Source organism: Dendrobium catenatum, unplaced genomic scaffold (genome assembly GCF_001605985.2).
Source record: "Dendrobium catenatum unplaced genomic scaffold, ASM160598v2 fragScaff_scaffold_1056, whole genome shotgun sequence".
Taxonomy (NCBI): domain Eukaryota; kingdom Viridiplantae; phylum Streptophyta; class Magnoliopsida; order Asparagales; family Orchidaceae; genus Dendrobium; species Dendrobium catenatum.
In genome coordinates this window covers 5,981,318-5,989,520 of record NW_021319518.1, presented here as the reverse complement: position 1 = coordinate 5,989,520, position 8,203 = coordinate 5,981,318, and positions in this window count along the sequence as shown.

Here is an 8,203-nt window from a genome sequence, read left to right as displayed (position 1 = left end):
AAGGAGGGAGAGAGAAGAAGAAGAGAGAGAGAGAGGAGAGACACCTACCGACCTTCTACCCTTGCCGACCGATCTCTGAAGCCAAACTCCGATCGCTCTCTTCCTTGATTAACGGCTTGTAAGGATATAGGTTTGTTTTATTCTTTATTGTTTATATATATTGTTATTCTATATATATTATTATATATATATATATATATTTATATATATATATAATGTATTTAATTATATTAGTTTTGATTTAACTGTAATTATCTTTAAATTAATTAAAAGTTAATTATAATTTAGTTATTTTTATAATTATAAATAATTAAAAATATTCTCTAATTAATTATGATTTAAGATTTATCATAATTAGTAATATTTATTTTGAATTACATTATATGTTAATAAATACTTAAATCTATAATTAATTTAATTTAATCTATTGATTATTATAATTAATTAAATTATTATAAAATAAAAAATGATTCCCTCCACTCTCGTTCTCGATGTGTGTCGGACGGCAACTCTAGCAGCCTTTAGTGGCCGTAGGTGGGGAACCCGGTGCGACAAATACGACGGGTAAAGCAGAGTGACCCGATCGACCACGTGTCAACACAGACCAACCCCGCGGAAGGTATGAACTCTTCTAATCAAAACCTTGTTTTCAATGTACGGTGTAGGCAACAATGAGAGAACTGTACCTAAGACGCCTTATTGGACGTGGTACGGATGCGATCCGTCGGCACGTTTACGCGAGCGGAGGTCGCTCTAAGTACCCGGGCGGGGGAAATCAATCTGTTAATCTTTTTCAAAATGTCTTTTTTAAAACCCATGCCGCCTTTATTAGGTGGTGGGAGGAACAAAAATACAACCGCCGCGGATGTCTCACCAACACCAACCGTTGCAAGCCTTATAGTGGACTATGAGCGGGGTGCAGCCTCTTGGTTTTTTCTTAACGGGAGATAAGGGAGTGGGATAAGTGACAAACGCGGGAGAGGAGGCACGGCTAAATAAATTTCAGAAATTAATGCCGGAAGAATTTTGGGTTATGGGGTGGGGAAAAGTGTCAAGTGTAACCTTTGAGAGAGGATCCGCGAGACATTGTGATTTCGAACTTAGAAGGAAATGTGGATACTTGGTCATTGGAAACCAAACATGGATTTAATTCAATTTGATTCAAATAATTAAAAATGTTTTGCTAATGGGATTGTGACTTGTTCGTTGGTGGTTTGGGCTGAATGTCTGATGGGTTGTGCTTGTTTTGATCTTGTATGATTGAACCAAAATTTATTCTGGTCGTTGTGATTGTTGTTGATTTTTTTGTTACGGAGTCAGGAAAGGGGGATTTGTTGAATCAAGGGTTAAAAATCATGGTGTGGGTTTGTTTGTATCATATGTAGGCTTGGATTCTTTGTTATTATTTGACTTGAATTCTTTGAGTCAAAGTTTGGCGTGGGGAGGCTTTGACGGTGTGGATGTTAGATTGTGATTCATTTGCTTGTCTTGTGATTGCTTGATTGATATATAGGATCGATGGTAGGTGTGGTTTGTTCTTAGCGGATTGGGCAACTTTTGAATTTCATAGCTAAACATAATGGCTTGGGGATTTCATAACTTGTGATTTATAGAGTCCCTTGCTTTGGTGCATTGGTATTGATGATAATACTCAAGTGTTAGGTGCATTTGGGAGCATTAGTGGATTCATGTTTGATGAGGGGATGGTTGTAATGAACTGACTCCTTAAGGGCCATGACCGAAGATTGCATGTATGTTGTGAATGGTATTTAATGTTTGTTGGGAGGTTTAAGGTTCATTGGGTATTATATAGTTCAGTTAAGTTTGTTTCATTGTCGGTTTGACATTGTTGAATCGTTACAGTTGAGTAAGAGAGACTACACTTGAAGGTGAATGGCGGCACTTGTAGAAAGTCGTAGCACACTAGTTGTCTGTTACAAATTATTGACTTGTGTGATTGATGCTACGGGTTAGTGTATTTATACATGGCCAATTGATGGTCAGGCAGGGGTCGTGGTGCATTGACCTGCTACGAATAAAAGGCGCGTCTTAGAGGGAATTCTTCGAGTGTTGCGCCCCGGATTGTGTCCGGGGGTTATTCTATTCTAGTTGCCTTTGTTTCAGGTGCTGGGGGGTATGTTAAACCGGGGCCGGCGGGTTTTCTCCCACGTGACGTTTAGGGATGATGACGGGAGTTGAAATGTGATTTTCTGTTTTGATACCGTCCTCTATTCGGGCATGGAGTCCGACAGGTTCGACCTCTCAGAAAAAATTCCCCATTGCTACCGGGCCTTAATTTGTTTATAATTATTTAGGGTTTTAGGCTCGACCATGGGAATTCATAAAAAGCTAGCTAACAGAAACCGCTTCGTAGCTTTTTGTCGATGTTGACGGGTTAGCGGGGGCGGTCGAGATGCCTAGTGATGGCGTGTTGGTGCAGTTCTACGGGGGTTCCCCAATAATTTCAATATTCCAATCACACATCCGTCCAATCCCAAAATCCAAATTTCCTAATTTATATTGAATTAATCAATTAAGATATGCCTGAGTTGTGGGTTCTATTGTCGGGTTGTGTGTTTGGTTTTAAATTATATGCCGTAGGAAGTGTGTTCTCTAACCGGGTTCGGCCAATTGCATGCAGGGTAAGTTTGACCGGCCTTTGACGAGTGGTTTTGCCGCCAATTGGCACGATGCGGTTTGGCGGCCTACGCTCACTTATGGCCGTTTAATCTTGAGTGGAATAATAGGATTGTCGATAGGGACAAGCATCTGTCAGTAGGTGGGATTAATTTGTATTAGATCCAGTAATAGGTTTGGAGAGCCATGGCTGCGCAGGATCTTATCTATAGGTTGGGTAGATAATCTTGACTAAGTTAGACCAGGGACCGATGAGGGCCGGGACGACGGTAACCATGGCTATTGATTCGGACCATACATTCCCCATCGCTTAAGTGAGGGTGTGATTTTACTTTTACTATCAATTCCTCAACATTTTATAATTTCTCATTCACTGCTTGCTTATTGGTATAATTTCTACGTTGTGTGTGCTTATGGTTCCTTCGTGTCGGAGGGGGGTTTATTCTGGGGATTGGTTAGGAACGATGTCTAAGTATCCATGGGGGCGATTTGGGTAGTGTTTATTACCCATTGCTTCCCAATTTTACCTCCGGGAATTAGTTCCGTTAAAATCCTCGCGATACTGGAAGGAGCGAGCGGGGCGAAGCCGATTCTTCGGGCATGCTATGCCAGGACTCTTTCAATATTTTTAGTTTACGAAATCCTGCCTTACGGTTTGATTTACGACCATCGGATTTTGGTGGCTGAAACCTGCCAAGTTCGTTTCCAGCACTCATGCCGCTAAGGATAATTCACCGAATCATGCTGATCACCGAGCTGCTATACATTGTATCATATTTATCCTTTCGTCAATCACAAACCTATTTATCTTGTGCCGAATTAATCCCTTTATCGCATTTTAGCATTAGTTGGTCTCTCTGCTATGGCTCCAAGTCAAATTCGTGAGCTTCTTGTCCCTTTCGATCTCTCGGACCCTTCGTTCAACCGTGACAGGCAAATCACTCTTTTTTCCTAATTTGATTGCTTCCTTAGAGGCATTGTTCTCTCCACACATGGTTATTTTTCTCTTCTTAACTGATGCCTGTATTGTTATTGTTTCTTCTGGAGGCGATTCTTTGTAAGGATGTCAAATTGGCATTGTAATCGTTTATTATCTTGAGATATATTTATATTTATTGATCGTCTTGACTCTTGTTCATCATCATTAACACAACTTCTCCCGCTTCTTTGCTAAGTTTTTGTCTCAATATTGGGTCGTTGGATTAAATTAATTCTTATTTGTGTTAGTATTGATATATTGGTTGTTATGAGCTAGTTTTGATGTCTAAAATATCTGTTATGGGGTGGAAATACAAAATATGAATGGTTTCCTCTTTATTTATTTTTCTCCTTTTTTTCTTTTTTAGAGTGATATGAAATTTGTGCTCAATTGAATTGTTGTTATGTTTTTTTCATACTTCGTGCTTTGTTTGCTTCTTTTCTGGTTTTTTTGTATGTTTCTTTGTGTATATGTTCGATAAGTTATGTCTTTTATGAGCTTGCTTTAATTAAGAGTGATGGATATATACTATATATGTTGGAGTGGAATTGCTAACAATATTATGCAATGATGGATATCTAGAAATCATTAAGGTAAATTTAATAGACCCGTAGGTAACGAGTTGGTTGTCTGAGTGTTAGTATAACATCTGGATATTAGTTGAGCCAAATGATTAATGTTAATAACTATTATGCTGACTTTTTTTACGGTAATTAATGATTATTATTTGAGTGATATTGGCTTGGTGGTGAAATTTTAAGGCACGTTTAGAGAGTAATTGATGTTGAGGATTGTGGGAAGGGTAGTCATAGGGTTACTCGATGACCTATTTAAATGATTTGCAGGAATAGATTTTATATTGTAGTCAGTACACATGGGGAATGATAAAAGTAATGATTCCAAAGCACCCCAATTGATGTGGGTATAGGTTAATGATTGTGATGTTTCGATGGTCCTATCTTTTTTCTTGTGTACAACGAAGATGCGCGGCAAACTAAGGCTTCCAATGTAGATTGGCCGTCCGCACTTGTTTGCAAAAAAAAAAACTGAATAGTTCTTACCATTTAACTCACTTGTTTTTGGATGTGGCTGTGTATGGGGTTTGCTGGTGGAGTTTGCATTTTTTTTAAATTGTGCTCCTATTCTTTTATTTAGACCATGGCGGTCATTGTGGAACTGTTCGTCCAAGTTTCAATTGTCTATTTTTAGAGGCATTATTTTCCAGTTTTTTTTATGCTTTGTAGGAGCATTTTTAGAAAGATGAAGGTCTGTTATGCTTCAGCTGTAATATGATTTCTTCCCTCGGAAAGTTTCGGGGAACCTTGTTTGTTTTATTATTAGTGAATGTATTGTTGGTTATGGATTGTTGGTTTTTGGGTTTGATCGATTTTTTTTAGGATGAGGATTTATTTTCTTTAAATAAATTAGTGTAAGGGCCTATTAGGATTGTGTATTACCTGTAGAGCTTGGAATCGCCGCTAAAGTGTGGTTACCACTTGCTTATTTTAATGTTGTATGCCGATGTTGTTGGACTGTTGTGTTTTTCACTTCAAGGTGATGTGGCCGCCCTCGGCCAACGCAATCCGTACAGTAAGTTTCATGGGGCTTCAGTGATCATTGGCATCTCAATGTCTCCTTTTATTTCATCCCCCAATGCAATTTCTTTTCCTCGGCGATGCAGCTAAGTGTTCAATTATATATACTCCATAACTGCACAGATGTGCCTGTATATGGAAGACCTCCCTATCTAACCGGAAAGATCCCTCGTGTGCAATGTGTCTAATGGCCCGATAATCACTATGCTCACCTCTGGTGACCCATCTATTGGTTCCGGATTGTATTTGAGAGCCTTTATCTATCTTAACGTTTAGGGAGGTGTTGGGGGGGGGGGGGAGAAGTGAAGAAATGAAATACTTATCTTTAGATATGCATGGTGGACCTGAATTTTGTAGTTATTATTATAGTCAATAAATATGATTTCAGGAGATAATTCCTTTAGGTTGTTTTGACAGGCCAGGTGATGATTGCGTGGAGGGGTAGATTTTGTAAGGTGCCTTTGTCGGCTGTGGTGTTTGGTACGTTGTGCCAGTGTTCAGCTGGTCGATACTTTTCATTGTAACGTTTCTTCAATGCTGAGTGTTGTTTTCTGTTGTATGTTTGTAGAAGTTAATGCTTTAATGGTTGCTGTGGAGTTGACAAATTCTCTGCCCAACTTTCTTGTGTCGTGGCATTTTCTTTAATTGGTCAGCAGATTGTTGTTACTTCGACTGTACTTCCATTTAATTTCAAGTGGAGCAGCCAAGGTTTGAAAGAAGTGTTTCTAGTTTTTTTTTTTTTGTGACAATGGAAATATTTCTCTAGTGCCTTCATTAGGAAATTGATTGCTATTGTGAATGGTTCATATCATGACTGTCAAAAAAAAATTCTCCCCCTAGCATATCCCACTTTAAACATTTAAATCAGGCTGCAAAGATTTTGTTTTTTTTCCATTTTTAAAATTTCTTGCCTGGTCAATGCATTGGTCCCTTGAATTTTTGGGAATTTTTTTATCACTTATGGTGATCGATTCTTTTCATTCATGTGTTTATCCAATATTTTGATGGTATTTTTGATCCTAATTTGCCCCGGATCATCTATTTGATTAAAGTTTTTAATATTCATGTTTACAGTTACATGTAACAATCTTAACTTTGCTTTCAATCTAATTGTTCTGAATAAAGGATGAATTTTCTATGTTATTGTAAGTCTTAACAACCTAATTTAACATTTAGTTTTTCACTCAATTGTAATTCCCAATGATTTTTTATACCATTTAGATTATTAGCTCATCCAGCTATTTATAGTTTATAAATCTTTAGATCTTGGTTTTATTTGTGGCTTATTTTTTCTTATTATATTTTTTATTTTCATTTTCCATATATAGATGTTCAAGAACTAAACCCATAAACCTACATATCAACTTTTCTAGTATGAATTGAATAAAAGTTCATTTTATAGCTAGTCATATATATTATTTTTATTTTTCTTTTTTTCTTTTTTTTCACGTTAATTTTGGATGTTTTCTTAAAATATCAGGCATTTTGTATACCATGTTGATGTTTAACTTAAACCTTGGACTCGAAATGATCTTTTGATGTAACCATATTTGTATTTTGTCATCTAATTATTGATAGTTTTAGCCTTATGAAAATGTAAATCTTATAGCTACTCTCTCCTTTTTCTCTCTCTCTCTCGGGTTGGAGTTGGCACAGGCAGAGGGGGCGGCGGCTTCCTGTGCTGGATCGGACAAAGTCTTAGATGTCGGGATGGAGAGGTGAAGTCGGCTACGGGAAACAGAGGGAGAGGTTCGGCCGGCTTCTGGATCAGAAGTTGGGTAGAGGGTCGTGGGAGCGGGAGGAGAAGCTACGGGATTGGCTTCGGCTTAGTGGAATGGAGAGGGATCGTGAGCAGTGAGATCGTGGATGGGGAAGAGAGGTCGGGAGAGCGTGGAGAGCAGCGATCGTGAGTTTCCCGTCGGCTTAGAGGCAGAGAGTGGATGGTTTCAGTCGGAAGAGGGAGACGGGGTTGAAGCTTGCGGCTATGGGAGAAGTGTCGAAAGGAACCGAGAGCTTCTACTTCGTTTGCTCGATATTTAAAGGTGAGAATGGGAGTGGGATCGAGGTTATCGTCGCAGGATTCGCGCAGGATTTGTGCGAGGAGACGCGAATCAGCTCTGCCAGCGCCGAACAGCTGACATTTCAGCGGGTTTTGAGCGGGATTTCTGGATTCGACAGTCCGAGGTGTGCGATGCTTCAGCTGGATTTACGGGATTTTGGCAGAGCTGGCAGCGATACGAGGTTTTGTTTTCTGATTTTTTTTTTGTTTCGTTTGTGCTAAACACAGAGGTTAACAACCATGCGACAGAGGACTGTAGTTGGGCGACGGTGGTCAGGGGACCATAGTCAAGCGATAGAGATCAAATGATTATAGTCGAGTGATGATGGTCAAATAAACATAGTCAGGCGATAGTGGTCAGAGGTGCATAGTCGAGCGACAGTGATTAAGGGTCGCACGGTTTTATCCTATTGGTGCTAACTTCCTAGGTCACCCATCCTAGGATTTCTCTAGGATGAGCATGCTTAACTATAGAGTTTCTTAATGGAATGTTAACCATTACACCAAAAGGTGCCTCGATGTTCATATAAAAAGTTACACAATGAAAATTTTACCAATATGATATTATCCTCGTTTTTCGGTAACATAAATACAAGTTTGATCGGAAAATGTTAAAAATGGCAAATTATTAAAATCAGAAATAGAATAATAGTTTCTTACAATGAGACGAGCAAATCTCCCAACAAGGTCGACTAACAAAAATCGCTCTACGGCCTTCAAATCTTAGGTTCTATTTTCTCTCTCATCTATTTTCTTCTCAAATTCATTTTTTGATTCTCTATTAGCCTAATTTAAGAAGAAAAAAGGGATTTAATGAATTTAATAGTTTATAGATAATGGCTTAAGATATCTATAAATAAACGATAATATAAGAATAATTTAATTAATTTTTAGTATAAAATTCATATAAATCTTTTTTGGGATTTCAAAAAT